We start from the raw sequence: 20,111 nt of genomic DNA on the forward strand, positions 1-20,111 counted from the left end.
TGGCGCAGCCCCGGACGGAGATGAATATTCATATTGAGTGGATTTGTGCTCATCTCTTGTACCGTGAGCAGTAATCAAACACGAGATGGAGAAGTGCGAGAACATATTCAGTGTCAAAAAGCAATTTATTGCAGAAATTCTCTTCTTTTCCACTATCGCTCCTCATTATTAAATATACGAACAGGCAAACATGCCTCCAGAGATCTTATTAAAATAATGGACTCCACTTAAAAAGGAAAATAGTTTTTCTGGCCATGAGCTATTAAGCAAGAGTGGTTATCTAAAGGAGAGATATGACATGTAGGAGCATTGCAGAGAGATGACATTTTATGCTGTTTGTGTATCACTGGAGGCGAGAAAACGCTGCAGCTGATTTGGTAAAATATCTCGCCCTGGATGTCTCGTATTATTGGGCGGCATTAAAGCCATTACTGTGAAGGAGCCTTTACTGGTGGATTGATATGTGCACATCACGTGAAATGTGCCTTATGTATCCAACAGTAAACGCTTAAATTTATGATTTTCTCCCCTCGATGCTGAAAAGTAGAATGGAAATATAGAAAAATCTTTTGCCTTCGGAACAGCGAGGCTTGTGTTTTCTTTATTTGCCGACCTCCTCAGTCATTAAAAGTTCCATCTAGTGTAAAACAGAGAATTGTGGGGAGAAGGAAAACAGAGATGCGCAGCTGCATTTTTCTGGAAAAAATTTAAGTCTGTTGCATGGGATTATTGTAGTACGTGTTTTCTTTATATGCAAACTTCTTCAGTTACAAAAATGCATCTAGTGTGAATCAGTAAATAGTGGACAGACAGAAGAGGGAGATTTAGCAGATTTGTTTCTGAAAAATTGAAAATCTGTTACATGAGATTATTGTAGAATGTGTTTTTTTTTTTATACAACCCTCCTTAGTCACTGAAAACCCATCTAGTGTAAAACAGTAAACAGTAGACAAAGAGAAGATAGAGATGTTGCTGTTTTTTTCTGGAAAAATGTAAAATTCTGTTCCATGGTTTTATTATAGCAAGAGTTTTCTTTATATGCAAGCCTCCTCAGTCACTAAAAAACTATTTAGTGTTTAAAGCAATACACAGTGTAGTGCCCTGGAACAGGGAGTACTTTGACATTTGGAAATTTTTGGAAATTTCCCTGATGAAAAGTTAAAACTTCTTACTTTATTTCACCGGAAAGGGTTAACTTGTACTGTTCAATACTATGTAACTGCATTTTAAATGTTGTGATATATATATCCTGTTCATTATCATTGTATTTATATTGCTCTGTGGAAAGGCTTAATGAATACTAAGAGACTGTTAGGACTTTGATTGAGAAGCTGGTAATTTTCCTTAGCTGCCATATGGTGTAAAGAATACCATGTTTTGGAGGGAAAAACCCAGACTTCTAGTCTGACCTTTTAAATGTCTGGTTGTAGCTCTGTTGTTATTCTGGAAACTTGTTTTTGTCTGGAAAAACTGCTGTGTCATTGCCATTGAGTATTATTGAAGCTCTAATGTAAGTCTGTACCAGACTGGAGTTGAAATAATGTATTTGTTTGTTCTGAGCTTCTGCACTCCACCCGTCCCACCAGAAGGTTCTAGTCCAGCTAGAAACTGCATATAAGGAGAGCAGTCAGAGCCCCTTGTGTGCTGCAGTTAGGGACCGGTGCTTGGAGAGGAAGACTCATGCCAGCCTGCATGAGTGACCAGAAGAAGACGCTGAGATAGGGACGCTGAGCACAGACCATGGGTCACTAGCCCTGTGACCAAGGAGCCACCCGGTCTGTAGACCATGGGCCCTTGACCAGGATGCCAGCCTTCTGAGAGAGAGAGGGACATCTAGCCTAGGCCTTTCCTCAGCATCAAACCCTTCTTCTGCCAGGGAGGAGACTCTACCAGACTATTGAGTGACCAGAAGAAGATGCTGAGATGGGGATATGCTGCCACAGACCCTGGATCACCAGCCCTGGACTGGGGTACTAGCCTTCTGAAGAGAGAGAGGGACAGCTAGCTCAGGCCTTTCCTCAGCATCAAACCCTTCTTCTGCCAGGGAGGAGACTGGAGAAGCCGGCCCAATGCCTCGTCGGTTTACTGCAGACCCTGACTCTCTGGACTTATTTCCCATTGGGGTGCACCACACCATACCATCCCTTTCAGAGAGCAGCAACATGTGATGACACCTCGACGGTGTCCGGGGGACCCAGCGTAGCGTTGGGGCCACCCCAATCCTGGCCACTGCAATAGTAGACAGGGGGAGGAGGGAGATGTAGCTAAATTTTTCTAGAAAATTTGAAAGTCTGTCGTATATGATTATTTTGGCATACATTTTCTTTATACAGTATGCACATTTCCTTAGTCACTAAAGAATCCATCTAGTGTATAACAGTCAATAGCAGACAGAGGGAGGAGGGAGATGCAGCTGCTTTTTTTCTGGAAAACTTAAAAAGTCAGTTGCATGGGATTATTTTGGCATGTGTTTTTTTTATAGGCAAACCTCCATAGTCACTAAAAATCCATCTAGTGTAAAACAGTGAATAGAAGACAGATCAAGGGGAGAGATGTAGCTTCATTTTTATGAAAAACTCTGTTGCATGGAATAATTGGGGCACAGGCTTCTGGATATGAAAAGTAAACCAAATATCCATGTAATGGGAACAGCAAATAGTAGATAGAGGGAGGAGGGCACTGTGTTTTTTTTGGAAGAATGGAGAAGTCTGTGGCATGGTGAATACTGAAGCTTGTGTTTTCTTAGGAAGTGCAGAAGCTCTTATGAACTAGATTCTTTTTCCGCCCGGCACATAGATTTATACAGTATATTGTAGATATAGCAGGCTACAAAGACACGGGCAGGATAGAAAGAGGAGGGTACTCTACACAGAAGGAGAAACTCAAGGCTGTATGGACAGATTATAGGGAGGGCAATAATAGCAATTGAGTCTTCATCCTCTTGGGGCTTTATTTTGCCCTGGGGCCTGCACCAACCTTCATTCAGTACTGCAGAATGATTGACAGTTCTGTACGACACCGAAACTGAAATCTAGTCTGGGAAATGAGCTGATTTGCTGTTTCTAATGAGTTCGTCATGGCTGCCTACCTGCATGTAGATGGAGAGGAGTGCAATTATCTGGGGAACTGCTTCTTGCAAATTGACTAGGATCGGACTACAGGTTTGTAGTTCTAGATTTCAAAACTAGTTTACAGTATGTCAGAAAAATGGAAATAAATGATACAATTTGCATATCAGCTGTGTAGTCTCACATATTTTAGTGACCGTAAGGCACCTACTGTAATATATTTTCTTTTTTGCATGTATATCTCCTTCCTATGCTTTGTAGTTCCTCTTCCCTACCTGCAAGCCTTCAGGAAATCTTCATAAACCTCCTCAGTCACTACAAAATCCATCTAGTGTAAAACAATAAATAACAGACAGAGGGAGGAGGGAGATGCAGCTGCAGTTTCTCTATTAGGGCTCATGCACACGGCCGTTAATTAGCCGTTCTGTGCATTGGGAACCGCAGTTTGCGGTCCACGGTGCACGGGCAACATCGGTGTGGATTCCGCAGACAGATCCAAATTCATTCAATTTGAATGAGTCCGTGGTCCGTCCAAACCGTAAAAAACGAGTAAATGCACTACTTTTTTGTCGTTCGAAGGCACGTACAGAAACAGCTATGACATCACACTGGGAAATGCCCGCTTAGCAAGGATGGAGATAAAAACCGTGCAGGTGACAAGCAGCAGATAGACATCTAATATCCAGGTCCAGCTGGCTGATAAGTGACGGTCATTGTTATTTATGACAAAGCCAAAGAAATTAAGGTTGTGGTCGGGAAACTGGGCCTTATACTCTGCGTCTTTCAGGACATGCTGGGAGGTGTAGTTTTGTAAAATCCTTGAGAGCTATAGCGTGAAGACCCCTATATAGAGTCTTTTTACAGCTGTATCTCCTGAGTAGAAGGCGCTGATCCGGCTGGATGCATCTGTAACATTGAGCTGAGTGGACCGCGTGACAGCTCCTGATACTTAGTGTTTATACAGGTTGGAAGGGGGAAAATAAGCAGAAAAGGAAAAGGAAAATTGCTTTCAACACCAGCGTAATTAGATTTACCTGTGAAAGCTACCTGTGAAGCCGAGGTGTCGGAGCAGAGAAATGATTAGACCTATTAACCAAGTGGAAATATTTCTCCAAGCTGACAAAATTATTCTGACAGCTCATTCTGCCGATGACATACTATAGAAGCTGGGGCCCCAAAGTGGCCCCTGGGTTGGCTATCCTTGTACTCCTTCTGGGTCTTGCCAGAGGCATAATACACAGAAGTATTGCAGTGTAGAAGACTGTTTAGTCAAGAGATGAGCAAATTTCTTATTTTTTTATTTATTTAATTGATTATTATTTAAAAAATGTGCAAAATTAGTAAAAAAAATAAAATAAAACAAAAACTGCAAATTGGTATCTGTAAATTATTATGCAAAGACTTTCTGTTTCAATTTGTCATGGATTTGAAGATCTTTGACTGCAATCACTCAATAGGAACCTTCAAAGGATAAAATCTGCTCTGGTCGTGTGAAAGACACCCAGAGCCCGTTACAAGAAACCGTTCTAACTGGACCGTCACTGGAACGAGCCGAGCACCTATGTGTCCATCACATGAACAGGACACAGTTTAATCCCCTGGAAATCTTCTTGTCCACTACAATTGCAAGATTTGAAGCTGGTCATTTTTTTTTTCTAGGTGATCAGTTTTTATGGGAGTAATGTAGAAGAAGCAAAAGGTCGGGGGAAGGGTTGGGGGAGATGGCGTACGTCCTGTGGAGTTAAAGGGGTTGTCTTGCCAAAGATCTGAATGGTAAAAAAGTGATACTTGCCATTCTAATATTTGCCAGGTTCTCTGTTGGTCTCTACTTCCTGGTCCCTCTCAATACACAGGAAATGACTGCTCAGCCCCTAGCTGAGACGGACCACCATTGTGGCCAGTGATTGGCTGAGCGATCAATTCCTGTGTGTTGAGAGAGACTAGAAAGTAGAGACCAGTGGAGACCTGGGAGCCATTGGAATGAGAGGTAGTATAATCCTGACCCTTAAAAAAAAAAGTTTTACCTGGACAACCCGTTTAATCTCTGTGAAGCTTTTTTCTAGAACTAAAAAAGAACACAGTTCATAAAAAGATGAAAGACAAATGAAGAAGAAATATAAAGTTGAGGAACAGTTGTGAATGTGAAGCAATGCTGTAGAGGTGTATTGTAAGAGGTCCTGGACCACAAGCCTGTAATTGATGTCTTCTTCTTGGGCTTCTTGGGCTACATCCAGTAGTGTTGGTATACACCAGCCATAAAGGTTGGGCATTCAGTCAATATTTTAAGGAGATGTTTTTTTCAGGATCATCCAGACTACGCTGATCGGCTCCCCAACTATAGCCATGAGATAGTGGACAACTCTCTTCCACATGTTCCCCATAAACCTTCTATGTCTATGTTCAGTTTCCCAACTGGAACTATTCTTCCAGATCTTACTACTTAAACTGCCCCAAAAATACTACCGAGAATCATTGAGTTGGTGGAGGAAGTGCGTCACCCTGAGGCTCGTAATCTCTATTAGTCTAATTTACTGTTTTGATAAAGCGTCACTCATCCAAGTCGAGTCCCAGATCATCGTATTACCAATTTATTAGATTGTCGAAGGGGAAATGTGGAGATACATAAGAGCTGAAACAAACAACAGATGGCGGGGGCGGCAGAACGTTGTAAGAACTGGCAAACACGATGGGGATTTACGTCTTCACCCACAAGCCGAGCCAAAGAGTCTCTGGACAGAGGAGGAGGGAGAGCGGTTATTTGTCGTCTCTTATAGAGAACAGTCAGAGCAGATGGCATTGGTACACAATACCCATGTAACAAGCAGCTGTTTCCTTTCTGGAGCGAACAGCGCCGAAGTTATTGTCATCGGATCCAAAAACCATTATAGCCATCCACAATGCAGTCATCCATCTTCGGGGGATTTTTAATTAAGTTTCATGTGGAATCGTGGGTTCCCAAAATGGAAGTTAAAAAAGGTATTCTTAAAGGGCTATCCTCATATTATAAAGTGATGGCATAACACTAGTGCAGCCAGCCAGTAGCGCTGGGGCAACACGAGAGGTGCACGGTGGACCGATGAGGGGCCAAATAATAACACACAGTTCATCAGTTTACTCACGGTTAGCAGAAAGCCTCCCTGGGCTGGCAGCACAGTGTTGAGGTGGACAGCACGAAATCCTCCGGGGCACGCTCTGTGGTAGGAAGCATCAGCCAAGATGGTGGTTGAGGTGCCCTTGATGTTAGGGGTGCTTAAGGTGCTTGTTGCGGCTGAGTCCCTTGATGGTATTTGTCGTGACGCCAGTACCGTTAATGGTGGTACAACCAATAGTGGTAATAATGAGGTAGACAGTGGTGAGATGCAACTCACAACTTTTACTTTAGATGTCTTTGGTTGCAGCAGTACAAAAATGCAGTTTCTTGATGGTACAGAGTTGATTCTGCAAATCCACTGTTTCTAGTCTTTTCAGGTTTTTAGTTTGGAGCAGTGGGCTAGGTGTACCTGGTTCCTATAGATGTACTGGATCCTATTTCTTGTCCCTTCCCTACAAGCTGTATATTTAGACAGGAAAACTCAACTGTGTCTCAGAAGTTTGGTGTGGCTGCCCGAAGCTATAAATCCTCCACCATGCAAAGGTGTTTGTGGCCCTCAATAATGGCTCTTATCACCGATGATTCCTTAGGAAAGCTTGTTTCTTTTTCAGGGAGGCAAACTCTTCTCCTACTGGTCAGGGATGCAAGTCTATAGTCCGGCCACAGAAGGAAAACGCTCTTCTGCGCCTCACATCTGAGTATCACCTCCTAGCGAAGTTGGCTCCACTCACTAATCTGTGTTGTGAAGTCTTCACTCTACATTTTCTCCCACTAATCTGATCTGACTCCTCAGACCTGCTCTCTTCTGAACTACATTTTCTTATCTCTCTCACTAGGCCTGACCTAGGTATATATAAGACCTGAACTATATCCCCATCTAGTGGTGGGATGTATAAATTACACCTAATCTGCCTGGTAACAGGGATTTTGCAGATACATTAATGCAAAATCATACATTACAACCTAGTGCAATTGTCAAGGTAAAAAGTGATTTTAAGCAGTGCCCACACACAATTAATGGGACGCTGCACTAGGATCCTGAGAATCATGATCCGGACAATAATAGAGCTGCTGTCAACCCTGTTCAATTGGTCAGCTGGCCGGAGCACCAATGTGTAGGAGAAGAGAGTGAAGCTTCATTCACGGGATTGTTGGGGACCCCAGAGGTCAGTCTGGAATATCTGATATGCAATAACTTTACAAGATGCAAAAACCCCTTTAATGATTGTAATGTGTAATTTAACTATTTCCTCTTCGGGAAACATAAGAACCTATTCCATGGAAAACCACAGATAACATAGAGATTTTTCCTCCTGTATCTTTCCTTTTGTTTTAACCAAAAATGTAGGACAGCTATGGAAAATATAAAAAATAACAAAAACATGATTTCTTGATATTCTGTCGGGAGTTGTTTATGCCATGTGCCTATATGCGGCCACCCAGTGGTTGAGATGTGAATTGCAGCCTTTTGAGGATTTTTGTCTCGATAATCTATTGAATTGTTTAAATGAGAAATTGGAGTCTTTGTTAAAAATGTAATCTTGACATCAGGATGAATTGGGACATGACAGAAGATAATTCTGATACATGCTAATCTGCACATACATGTCACATGTTATTCTGTATCTGGTGAGACTAGTGAAGCTTGTGTCCTGAGCACTGGTTGCCAGAGGGACCATCATGCCACTCTACCTTGGCCAGGGTATGTAGGCTTAGCGCTACGGCATCTTTTTTCCGAGTGGTGGAAATCCTGCTTAGGCTTCCGTTACAATAATACAACCGCATGCATCCGTCATGAACGGTCGGTTGTATTATGTCTTATATAGCCAAGACGGATCCGTCATGAACTCCATTGAAAGTCAAAGTCTATTGTGTCAGAGAAAACGGATCCATCCCCATTAACTTACATTGTGTGCCAGGACAGATCCGTCTGGCTCCGCACCACATGGCAGACAGAAAAACGCTGCAGAGCGGAACGGAGACGGATCGCAGGCAAACTCCGAAGGCATTAGGGCAAAACTGCTCCGTTTTGGACCGAGTGTGAGAGCCCTGAACGGATCTCACAAACGGAAAGCCAAAACGCGAGTGTTGAAAGTAGCCTTATGTAAAGATAAGGCATGGAAAATCCAGCTGAATTTGTAGGTTTTTATGGGTTTCACTATTATGGTAACTAGAGATAAGTGGAGATAATGTAATATATTACACCGCCGGTAATATATTTTGAGGTGGCCCTAAGGCCCCTCAGCCCCATATGAGGCCACCAGTACTGTACAAGACCAGTGATAGTTCATATTTTGTAAATGGGCCTAAAATCTTTGACTTTGGCTCTGCTACATACTGCATGTGTAACTAACCTCAGGCTCAGCCCATGGTGTCAATACCCCGCCGGGATCTGCCAAAAGCTAACACATTAATGAATTTAGGTCGGGAAGTGACTGAGACATGGGCTACCTCTGATTCAATACATGGCCAATATATTCAACATTTTATCCAAAACGAGTTTTTATTTAAAATTTTTAGATTATTTTTTTTTTTTTTACTTTTCTTATGCTTTCAGCTTGAAAACGTCAACTCTGTTTCCACTTCTCAAGCTTGAAGAAATGCAGCAAACAAGTTCAAATTATTTATGAAATGCTTTGAACATCACAAAAGACAATGTACTGGGGGGGGGGAAGAGACAAGCGCTGATCTGCCGGGGTGTATGATGTACGGGATTGAAACATTCTGTTCTTACATATACTGGCCGAAGGGGATGCAGATCTCCTGGAAACTTTATGATACTATTCAAGATATTGGTTCCGTATACTGCACACACCAAAAGAGCAGCAGGTAGAAGTGTAAAAAAACATATAGAAAAAAATATTCTGACAAGGCTCCATGGGGTCATAGACAATCGAAGCGTACATGTATGGACATGTGCTATGTGTGCCAAATGGGGGCAAAGATGGTGGAGGGATAATCAACTGACAAAACTGGTGCACAACTCATTACTATGGTGCATAAAAACTCAAAAACATACATCAGTTTTATTAATAATGGGGCCATTTCCATTAGATAATCCTTACTTTTTAGAAGGGTCACGACAATAAGCAGATCACCAAGTGCCTGACTTACTAGGACCTGGAGCGATCACCTGGTGATCACCTGGCAGTAAGTGTTCAGTTTCCCTGCAGCGCCACCACAGGGGAAATGAAGCCTTACCCTGTGTCCATTCACATCAATGGGTTGTTGCACGGTAGGTCCTCCAGAGCAGGAGACGTTCTTTCTAACTGCTCTACGCTGTGGTCAAGAGTGGAAGATCCCCTTCTAATAACTCAGTATTCCCTAATATGTTGTATGAAGATGGGTTTTCTAAACGTGAAAATTCCTTTAAATTACATCATGAATGGTGTTAGGGTGAGTGTTCACACATCTTCTGGTAGTTTTGATGCAGTTTTTTTTTAGTCAAAGCCAGCAGGGGATCCAGCATGGGAGAGACGTATAAGTCATTCCTGTATTTTTCTCATTAACTTCCTACCCATTTCTAGATTTGGCTAAAAATAAAACTGCCAGAAAAACCTGTGTGTGAATCCACCTTTTAACCCGCCTTGAGGGAAACCAAAAGATAGTAAAAAAAAAATTGACTAAATTAGAGTTGCTTAATAAAAAAACATTGCCCTCATCTTAAAAAAAAAACATTTAATCTTAAAATAAAGTTCTGGACTGGTTTGACCACCACGGTAGGCAGCCAAATTCTTTGTCACTCAGTTTGCACAAAAACAGATATGACCGTGAAAAGACTGAGAAGAAATTTTAACAACTTGGCAGATGAGGATGGCTCAAGGAGTAATATTTACTGTGGCTCTTTTATTTTAAAAGATGTCTATTCATCTTCCTTCCAAAAAAATAAATCCATAGAAATATTGTTCTTTGACTTGTCCTCTGTCAACAAGAAGAATTCAGCAAAATTGGCCTTTGATGATAATGGGTTTGACTTAAGCACCCAGGAACCAAGGACCATCAAGAAGTTAAAAGGCCCCATTATCCTTGGCACATCAGGCTGTCTACATCATGTTTCTTTCTTGGCTTCTGGTACGGAAGCAAAACAGGCACAGTGTACGGCAAAATGATTCACATGTCCCTGAGAAACTGGAAGGATGATGAAAGAAATTATTCGGGAAGCAAATGTCAAAATAAAAAGTATTAATCCATCTCAACAAACTCCTCAACCAGAACATCCTTCCAGGTGTGGAGGCAGCACCAGCCCGGTGGGAATACTATTACAACTTGGAATTGTGATTTAGGAAGTTTCAGAATTTTATTAAAAATTTCTCTTCTCTGTTGAAAAAATATTTGTTTCAAGCTACAGACCTAAAAGCGTGTTTTAAAGCTCCTGGGTCCCAATGCAATATCTTTTATGTGTCCTTTATAATACTGGTGTCTTCATATAGGGAAGAGAGGCCTTTGGGTTCCCTCAAGATCCAGAGTCTCAATGAAACCACTACCTCTGTATCTCCTAATATTTGCTTCAGCACAGACCCTTTTAAGCAATTTCACATTGGAAAACCTGTGCAAATATAATAGTGGGCTACATAATTAGACGTTATTATGATCAGCTACCTGGGCCATCAGATACATGGCATCCTCAGTGCTGTCCAATCAGTCCAATGGTAGCCATAGATTGTTTTCTGAAAGCTTCAGTTTGCATCCTATTCCCAGTCTACTGACTGTGTTATGGGCCTACAGTACAAATGTATACACAGGCCTGGATTAAAGTTGAGGGCAGCCAAATGTAAGAAAAGGCCCTCTCCACTAAAATATCTGGAAATTATAAATTTAGCAGACCCAGTACACAATAGCAGAAGTGTATCTGCTGTGTCTACTGAACTGATTTGACTTGGGGCTACTGCTAAGGGAATCATATAAGTGACCCCCCAAATCTTCACCCTTTAACCCCTATACATGGATCTGGACTCCTCTGCAGAGCAATAGTCTTTGTTCAATAGACTGCTGATCCACAGGGGCCAAGAGATTCTGATGCAGAGCACCGAGGAGTCAAGCAAAAACGTAGTCAAGGAAAGGCCAAAGTCAGGGCGGGCAGATTTTTTGCAAACCAAAGTAAGTTTGAGATCAAATCGGGCAGCTCAGGGTCAGTACAAAAAACAAGCAGAAGTCCAGGTTAGACGCTGAAGGCTCAAATCCGGAGACAGGCAGAGGTTTGCACACAGACAGCCAAACCAGCAATGGTGTATTTGCTAGAAACTAGTGAAAGGTGCCTTAGGGGGCTTTTCTGGTTTTGCCATATTGATGATATGTCCTCAGGATAGATTATCAATATCAGATTGCCAATCGGTGTAGCTAAAACTGCTTCATCCCATTCAAGTGTAGTCTCTTCAAACAGCTGATGGGTGTAGGACTGGGAGTCTGCAAGACTTGGACCGCCATGGGCCACCAGAGGAGCAGCTGGAGAGAGCAGGTGAGCTCTCTAGTGTCCATACCTACTGGGAGGGTGTGAAATGGTGTGTATGTCCACCTCTTCTCCTCTTTTCAGCAGATATGATCACCAAACATCTATCATAAAGATGGCACCCTAAAACCTGGCCCTGCTGCAATCCTAGGACTTTGACTAGGAAACATCTAAAATGTAACCTTGATAGTTACAGACTACAGTTTTAAAACTCCCCATAGGAGACCAAATACCATTTAATCGGAGATTGGAATACACTTTGGACTGTCCCATTATGGGTGTTTGTTGAAAACCCTTTACAGCATATTCGCTCTTATGGGCCATAGAAAAGATCATCATGATGCATAATTTATAGCAATGGCATGAGATTAGCCTCAGTCATGCCATTGAAGACCTCCAAATGCCCAGCCATTCTCCTTAGACCGATAGCCATACTTGCCATAGCATCAGCCGTGTACCTCAGGTTTCACGGGGACAATGGTCAAATAATCAAGTCCCGCCAATCAGACAGTAGTAATCACAGGTCATCATGGAAATTATAGACATGTATGGTTAACATCCAACTGTGTATGTAAAGAATATGCACAACCCCCAAAACATTTAGGTTTTACTGTTTGGTTAGCATTTGACAATGTGGGGTCTTGGTACCAGTAATGTCAGTGACCAGATGATGAATGAAGCAGCTCTCTCTTCCCCTCTACAGTAGGAAGTCCCAGTATGATCTCCCCCAAGCCTTTTTTTTTTTTTTTTTTACTTTTGAGGTTAAATTCAGCATCTGATTTAACAATGAATCCCAAAATACACCAACTCTCTAACAATGAAAGAACAAAGTTCAGGCTGACTGGTTGATTTCCCGTAGGGCGCATTTTACAAAGGGAGCCAATGGGCATTTGCATATGTATAGAGAGGCATACATCAGAAAATTCTCCTGATATATGACTCAGACCTATGCTAGAAAGAAAAGGTAGTCATTTTAAGGAGGATTTTTCATAAATTCAGATTTAAAAGTCCCTAGAAAGTTATAGCTGCTTACGATAATGGTGCCAATCTGGAACCTATAACACTGGTTCTTTTCACACAAGATATTTTAATCATGCAAATTTGCTAATTATATATTTTTTACCCCCTTCCAAGCACAGTGAACGTGTTTCCACCTACAAGATGTAGACGAATGCTAAAGAAGCACTTTATATACATAATAGGTGCCAAAATATCAGCACTGGTGCCAGACTTGGAATATCAGGGAACATTTTGACTTCAGATTTTGTTTTCTGCCCTGACATTTACAGAACAGAGTTTCTTATTTTAGTTTGCAGGGAAAAGTCCTATTACAGCTGATGTGATTAATATTTCCTGCACCAACTGACTGTACATTACCCTATAACATAAAGCGAGCCCGGTGTGCAGCCTCTCCTGTGAGGCCCATAGTGATTTCTCAGCGTTCCTCCGGCTGGGAAAGGTCAGCCTTATATCATTCTCTGCAGCAATCTCTTTACATTCCTGATTCACATATCCTGTGCACATAAATCAGATGTTAATGTAGAAAACCCTGGATTTTATTCATCAGCCCTCATGTCTAATTAGATCTTCTCCATGGCTTTAGGTCTGCTGAACGTACATATCCAATGTCATATGGATATAAACCCATAACGCTACTGAAGGCACATTTATACGGTCGTTTTACAATATACTGTATCATTTATTTATTATCCGGTGAACATCCATTTTTATTCTTACCATAGCTCACTTAAGATCCCTATAAATTTTTAACATGGCCCTTTTAGGCCCTAATACAAAACCTGTGATGTGGTCCCACTGTGCCACTGAGCAGATTTGGCCTGAGGGTGTTGTGAAGGCAGACCCCTAGTTTTCACCACTTCACCCAGTATTGGGATCTGCCGTCACTAGCTCTTGGAGTATTCTTTGTTCGGAGATTGCTAACAGAGGCAGTTCAAGAGATACTGGTGTGAGGCACCAAGGGGACAGCCAAAAGCAAAGTCGGAGGACAAGCTAAAGTCTGGACAGGCAGAGTTCATGTAATACGGTAAATAGGGTAAATAGGCAATAGGTCAGGGTAGGAGGCACAGGATAAATACGGTGAAAGGCAGAGATCAAGGTAGGTGGCAAAGCGTTATTCTGGTAAACAGGCAATAGGTCAGGGCAGGCAGAGTTCATGCAATATGGTAAATTGGCCAAAGGTCAGGGCGGGCAGCACAGGATCAATATGGTGAAAGGCAGAGGTCTGGACAAGTGGCACAGGGTTGGTATGGTGGTCAGATTGAGTTCAGGGCATGCAACATAGGGTCAAAACAGTGATTGGGCAGAGGTCAGGACAGGCAGTACAGGTTCAGTCCGGTAAACTGGCAAAGGTCAGACATGGAAGGTTAGAACAATAAAATAAGACACAATTACAGGACTAGACAACCTAGTAACCTGGTGCTCAAGAAACATTGGATAGAGGATGGTGCCCTATATACTGTATTCCAGGGAGCACAACCATTGGCTGGAGAGAGATTAGCGAAGATAGATAATAAAGTCTTTAAATGGAGCTTTTGGGTCCTACTAGTGTTGATCGAGCACCAAAGTGCTTGGGTGCTCGAGTAGAACACTTTGGGATGTTAGGGTGCTCTACCGAGCACCAGAGCACAATGGAAGTCAATGGGAGAACCCGAGCATTAAACCACCTGCTCTGAAGAGGGGAGGGTGTCTGGTTCACAGGAAAATGTCAGAAATTGATGGAAACAAAACTGAAATGGTTCTAGAACAGCATGGGGAGGATGTCTGGGTGCATCTTGGACTCGCAGGTCGCTGCTGGGAGCGATGTTGTCCGAGAAGTACACCACTTTTACAGACTGACAATATTACGCACAAAACCGAAGACAAAATAAATTTTAGAGGAAAAATTGTTAGGAAGAATTCTTTCCTGTATATTTACTTGTATATAAAGTGCAAGTGCTGCCAAAAATTACAAGAAAGAAGCACTCCGACACAACCTGTATATCACATATAGGAGGGCCTCATTCACATTGTGGTACAATTGTTCAGGTAGTGGGACTCCTACACTCATAAAGCCTATGCACTAAGTGAAAGGGCTGCCAAAAATCACAAGGAACCAGCTCTCACATACACCCTTTATTACACATAAAGGAGGGCATCATACACAGCCTTGAAAAATTATGATTGATGGCCTGCTGGTGACCCTCAAAAACATTAGGGGCGAGGGCCTGCTGGTGACCCTCTAAAACATTAGGGTCGAGGGCCTGCTGCTGAGCTGACCCTCTACAATACTAGGAGCGAGGGCAGCCTAATAAGCATGTTGATATGATGGAGGAGGAGGTACGCTGTTCTTCGGAACAATGTCTGGAACGACTCATTTTCCTCAGAATTTTAGAGAGAAATGCACTGTAACCAGCATGTTCAACATTTGCTGCCTTCCTTCCTTAAATAAGGGCAATAATTGCCACCTGTTTTTCAAAGAATGAATGACCTCACTAATTGAACTCCACACTATTATTTCGAACATGCCCCTTTCAATTAGTGATTCAATTACAGAGAATTAGCAGCATGCATGTCATGACTGTTGGGTCTATTGGATTTCTATTACTCTACTACACCTGCTAGTAAATAATTTTCCATGTAGAAATATCATTTCTACCAAAAACAGTGCTTGATCAGGTTAGTGATGTCTGACTGCTATTATTTTAAACACAACTGTAAAATAAGGCAATGTGTTAGCCACTGTAAGGGATCGCTCTCTCTCAGGGGGTCTCAATCACAGATTTCTCGCAGACAACCGGATTGAAGTCCAAACAGTGCTTTATTTTCTAGCACTTTAGCACAGTACAGCAACCAAAATAACTCCTGCCCGTCTAGGCACTAACTAATACATAATTTATTCCATGACTCACCTCTAAAGAACACAGTTCACACACATGATCAGATGCAGCTTTCTCAGCCCAAACAGTCCAGCAGCCTTCAGGCTGTAACTACAACAACATCAGTACCTTTGGGCTCTGACTCTGGCCATGCGACCCTCTCTCCGCAGGCGTCACTAGGTCCCCCAAACTCAAGCTTCCTCAGCCTTTCCTTCCCCCTGACTAACACACAGAGAGTTGGTTTTATGCCTCCATGATTAGAGCAGGCCTCACCTGCAGTCACCTCAGGTGAAAGGGAATACCTGTGCCGGAAGGGTGTGAACTGGCTGATCCCACTACCAAACCTATCCGCCAATCCAAGTAAAATCCAGCCCAGAAGAAAATGTATGCAAAACTGTCTCAGCAAACTATACTTTGCTGAGACCACTGCAGCTTTCCGGATTTTAGTTATCTCACCCAGCTGAGGTATCTGGGTGGGATACACACGCCTTCCCGCACTGTCCAAATTACCACACCACATAGGGCCTTTATCATGTACATACATGTGGAGACAAAGATGAAGCTTTTGACAATGACTTTGTGTTAGCTGGGTCTCCAAAATCAAACTGATCATGGGGTTAAGCTCTCGTAGGATGCCCTACAATAACTGAAGTCTGGCAGCAGACATACACTCTTTGTAACCTACAGTACATCAGTTTCATGGAGGCTCTAAATGAGAGGCCACCCCCCCACCCAATATTAACTTAGGTTCCCCTCAATGAGTATTTGAAATGGATTTTACAAACCAGATTTTCCTCTTAAGGTAATTGACAGAATCCATCCTGTGGTATTTTTGATGGCACTACCCGGATATTTGCCCAGTGAATCACAATTTGTTACTGGGTCCCAAAACACAAAAAGTTGGCCATCAGTCTCACTTTTCAATATATGGATTCTACAGTAACCTACTGGGTGACTATTTGCCACCCATGGACAGAACTCTTCTGGGTAATACTGTGGCCACGAATGGTGCGATTAGATCCAGAACGTGCCACTAGACTACCAAGAAAGTTTGTTTTATGCTTAACCAGCAGAGAGTCGATTCAGCTTTGGACCCTCGCACTATAAACCACCATATCAGGGAATTTTAATGTTTTCCATAAAATTAATTATAAAGGGTTTGGATTGCTTAATCGGTTCATCTGCATTGGAGACGCCATTGTCTTATAGGTGCGAGTCCCACCGCTGGGATCCGCATCTATATCGAGAATGGAGCCACGCAAGGTGGTGGCTGGAGGACTCCGGTCCGGCCACCACCAAGCCGTCTCCCCATAGAAGTGAATGGGAGCGTACCGCGCATCCCCGGCTCCCATTCATTTCTCTGGGGCCGACGGAAATAGTTGAGCCAGCCCCGTAGAAAATGAATGGAGAGCGGCTGCGCTGGAGCTGTTATAAAACAGAAAATATATTCATTGGGTGCAGCAGATTATTCTATTGATGCCCAGGATGTTCTGTAGTGTTAGGCCCATTGCAGACGACACCCGCACGGAATCCGGACCCATTCATTTCAATGGGGCTGTGTACATGTGCGTTGGTTTTCACGAATCATTTGTGCGTTGCATAAAAACAGCGCCTGTACATATCAACACCTGTACAATAACAGCTCCTCTACATAACAACACCTGTACATACCAGCTCCTATACATAGCAGCACCTGTACATAACAACACCTATACATAGCAGCACCTGTACATAACAACACCTGTACATAACAGCGCCTGTACATAAAAGCGCCTGTACATAAAAGCGCCTGTACATAAAAGCGCCTGTACATAACAGCGCCTGTACATAACAGCGCCTGTACATAAAAGCGCCTGTACATAACAACACCTGCACATAACAACACCTGTACAATAACAGCTCCTCTACATAACAGCTCCTGTACATAACAGCGCCTGCACATAACAACACCTGTACATACCAGCTCCTATACATAGCAGCACCTGTACATAAAAGCGCCTGTACATAACAGCGCCTGTACATAACAGCGCCTGTACATAAAAGCGCCTGTACATAAAAGCGCCTGTACATAACAGCGCCTGTACATAACAGCGCCTGTACATAACAGCGCCTGTACATAACAGCGCCTGTACATAACAGCGCCTGTACATAACAGCGCCTGTACATAACAGCGCCTGTACATAACAGCGCCTGTACATAAAAACGCCTGTACATAAAAGCGCCTGTACATAACTTCGGTGGATTCACCACCTGCACAGGGGCTTATTAAGCCTGGAGTGTAAAACGCTGGTCTTATGACCCCCTAAATGTCTATTGCGAACTGGGCCGTCATGCAACCACATGGGTGGGACAGTATGTCCACCCCAGCCCTAAGGCCCCTTGCAGACGAGCGTGAGCGGATTAGGTCCGGATGCATTGCGAATGTGTTCAGTGAAAAATGCGCAAGCAAAGTTATTCAGTTTTGTATGAGATCGCAACGAGATGGTGCAATGTGATATAATGCGTTTTGCAGGCGCGTGATAGAAAACCGAAGGTATACAAGCATCTCTTAGCAACCATCCGTGAAAAATGCATCGCATCCGCACTTGCTTGCGGATGCGATGCGATTTTCACGCAGCCCCATTCACTTCTATGGGGCCAGAATTGCGTGAAAAACGCAGAATATAGAACATGCTGCGATTTTCACGCAACGCACAAGTGATGCGTGAAAACCAACGCACATGTACACAGACCCATTGAAATGAATGGGTCCGGATTCCGTGCGGGTGTCGTCTGCAAGGGGCCTAACACCACAGAACATCCTGAGCATCAATAGAATAATCTGCTGCAGCCAATGAATATATTTTCTGTTTTATAATATAAAGGGAAGAAAGGTTGTGATATAACGAACACACGAAGCAGTTCCCGCACGCGGCCTCCATACGCTCCAGCTCCGGGCACAAGAAGATTAAATGATTTACTAAAGGTCACGTGGAACTTGTTCTCATCCTGTGTCCAATGTCACAACCACAAGTCTTCTTTTCCCAGTGTAATGTCATTAAGAACATGACATCCAGCTCTGGTTCATTGTAGGACATGGCTGCAGGTACACACAACGCTCACACACTCATCAGCGCAAGCGTTGGTCTCTGCCACCAGCCGAGAGGCTCGGAGCTTAGTCCTCAGATTGTGGACGGATAATCCTACTCTGGAGATCTAACACGTTATCTGGCTAACTGGGGCACAGGAGTTTAACTGGGAAGATACAAGAGGAGTGAAAAGTAATGACAAAAAGTAACAAATAGTAATAACTGAATAATAATAATAAACAAAAATAATTAGTAAAAAAAAATACAGATTTTTACCAATTGCTGCATGTATTGCCTGTGTGATGATGTCAAAAATCACAGAAAAAGATACAAAACATCCGGCACGATAGGATAACTGAATATGCGGATAGTGATGAGCGGCAGGGGCAATATTCGAATTCGCGATATTTCGTGAATATGTGGTAGAATATTTGTCATATATTTGCGAATATTTGTATTTGAAAATAAATCTGCAATGTAAAAATCGCGTAATGCGAAGTGGGTCAAAAATGAATATATAGCACTGTAGAATGTAATGCTATATATTCGTTTTTTTTACAATATTCAGAATTTTTTTCCATCTGAAGTGAACAGTCATTGGCCCGCAAGCAACTTAAGCAGAGAGGAATCATAACTTCAGATGGAAAAAAATGACGAATATTCGGTATAACGAATATATAGCACTATATTCGAAATATTCGTGAATTATCGAAGTTGCGATATTAGCTATAAATAATCGTAATTGGAATATTCCCGCTCAACGCTATATGTGGGTGTGCATGGCAACATTTCTAAGGAAAAAAAAAATCATGGAAAATAATGCACTAAGGCTACTTTCACACTTGCGGCAGAGAATTCCGGATCCGGCAATCCGGACGCATTTGTGAGACGTATCCAGATGCGGATCCGTCTCACAAATGCATTGCAATACCGGATCCGTCTTTGCGGTTGTCATCCGGAAAAACGGATCCGGTATATATTTTTTTTCTCACAGATTTAATGGTCTGCGCATGCGCGGACGGAAAGAACGAATCCGTTTTGCTGGAACACTTGGGGCCGGATTCGGCATTAATGGATTTCAATGGAAATTAATGCCGGTAAGTGATCAGTATTTTTGGCCGGAGAGAAGACAGCACGCTGCGGTATTTTCTCCGGCCAAAAAACTTAAGAGCGATTGAACTGATGCCTCCTGATCGGATTGCTCTCCATTCAGACTGCATTAGGATAAAACTGATCCGTTTTTTCCGGTATTGAGCCCCTAGGACGGAACTCAATACCGGAAAAGAAAAACGCTAGTGTGAAAGTGCCCTAAGACAACAGATGCAAACATTATATATGTCTCTGGTTTGATGAAATCTTGTTTTCTTTTGGTTGTCCTCATTTTCACCTTTTGTGTCTCCTCACAGGGGATCTATTCAGGCAGAGGACAACGTGAGCTCTTAGGGCACAGACCATGATCTCGGAAATCCTGGAGAACCCCCCTCATTAAAGCTAGGGTGAGTCTCTTCGAGTAATCTCTTCCTGTCTGTGACCTGGAGGGGGCGCTCCAGGTTTTGGCCTAGA

General features: G+C 42.8%; 1 protein-coding gene across 2 annotated transcripts in view; it reads left to right on the top strand.

Annotated features, from left to right (window-relative positions):
• Positions 1 to 20,111, top strand: part of LRFN2 (leucine rich repeat and fibronectin type III domain containing 2) — a 562,124-nt gene that overhangs the window by 206,146 nt on the left and 335,867 nt on the right. For both annotated transcript variants that reach the window (XM_040430756.1, XM_040430758.1), the window contains exon 2: positions 19,955 to 20,044. The gene's annotated coding sequence lies outside the window, so the exon portion shown is untranslated. The remainder of the gene's footprint in view (positions 1 to 19,954; positions 20,045 to 20,111) is intronic.

Source organism: Bufo bufo, chromosome 4, assembly GCF_905171765.1.
Source record: "Bufo bufo chromosome 4, aBufBuf1.1, whole genome shotgun sequence".
In the NCBI taxonomy this organism is placed as follows: Eukaryota; Metazoa; Chordata; class Amphibia; order Anura; family Bufonidae; genus Bufo; species Bufo bufo.